The sequence below is a fragment of the Euprymna scolopes genome, chromosome 9 (assembly GCF_053919585.1).
Source record: "Euprymna scolopes isolate OS-2025 chromosome 9, ASM5391958v1, whole genome shotgun sequence".
NCBI lineage: Eukaryota > Metazoa > Mollusca > Cephalopoda > Sepiida > Sepiolidae > Euprymna > Euprymna scolopes.
The window spans coordinates 13,077,712-13,078,840 of NC_136490.1; positions in this window are offsets into that span (position 1 = coordinate 13,077,712).

Below are 1,129 nucleotides of genomic sequence, written 5' to 3' on the forward strand. Positions count from 1 at the left end.
AAACACATTTATAGTAAAGATACCCCAACTTGACGTACACCTTTGACCTTGAAAAAATGGTGTGCACCATTCCTAGGTCTAAGACCATCATGCTAGGTTAAGTCATGATCAATCCAGTGGTGTGGACTGTAAGAGATTTGTACACACACACGCTATTACTTACATGTATTTTTTTTCAATCACGCTGTGTGTTTTTATTTTTCAAATAATACCTTTGTTATATACAATCTGTAAATTTAAATTTGCTTATCATGGTATGGTTTAGTTATTAAATGATTAATTGGAGGAAATTATAATTATAAACCAAATTTGTAAAATTACTGTTTCAATCTTTATTTACAAAATTATTGGTTGTTTAACAGCTTTTAAAACTTTCAATCATTTAGTCCATGAAACTTTGTTAAGAATTTTAAAACTGGAAATTACTTTCTATATGACAGTTAAAATGCTCCCAAATTCCTTTCAAATTTGGAAGGGTCATGAAGTAATTCATTCTTTGTTTTTTTTCAACTATTAACAAAAGTTTTAAATGATTGTTTGTGAACAAACAAATGCATTATGATGAATTGAATTTTGTAATTATTTTTGTACTAGCATTTCAGCCCAGCGTTGCCCGGGTGTTTGGATGTATATTATGATGAGCAAAAAAAAAAAAAAAAAAAAATAGAAAAGAAAAAGTGGTAGTAGGAAGGCAGGCTCGAACCCATACTGCGAAGGAGGAAAAGAATGTGAAAAAAACTTGACGTCTATGCTGTTACGACCACCGTCAAACTGGAAGTGACATTTTTTAAAATTAAGGCTAGACAATCGAAAGGAGAGGATGACTTTCAAAAATATCGGCGAAAAAAGCGCCCCCCCCCCCCAACTGCAGAAAAGTTCCCAGTTAAAGGTGAAGATATTAATGTTTTTAGCCAAATTTTCGATATTTGTCGTCTGAAAAGTCGGACTTTAAAACGATACTGATCTTGGTAAAATCCATCGCCTCTGTCAAAAGTTTTAGGCAGACATGCAAACATACATACATACATATTTTTATATATTGGTAACTAAGAATTTTTTATCCAAACCGATTAAAAAGCTTGCCCTATCTCTGAATACCCTTTATGTAAAATTTCAAATGTTTAGACCA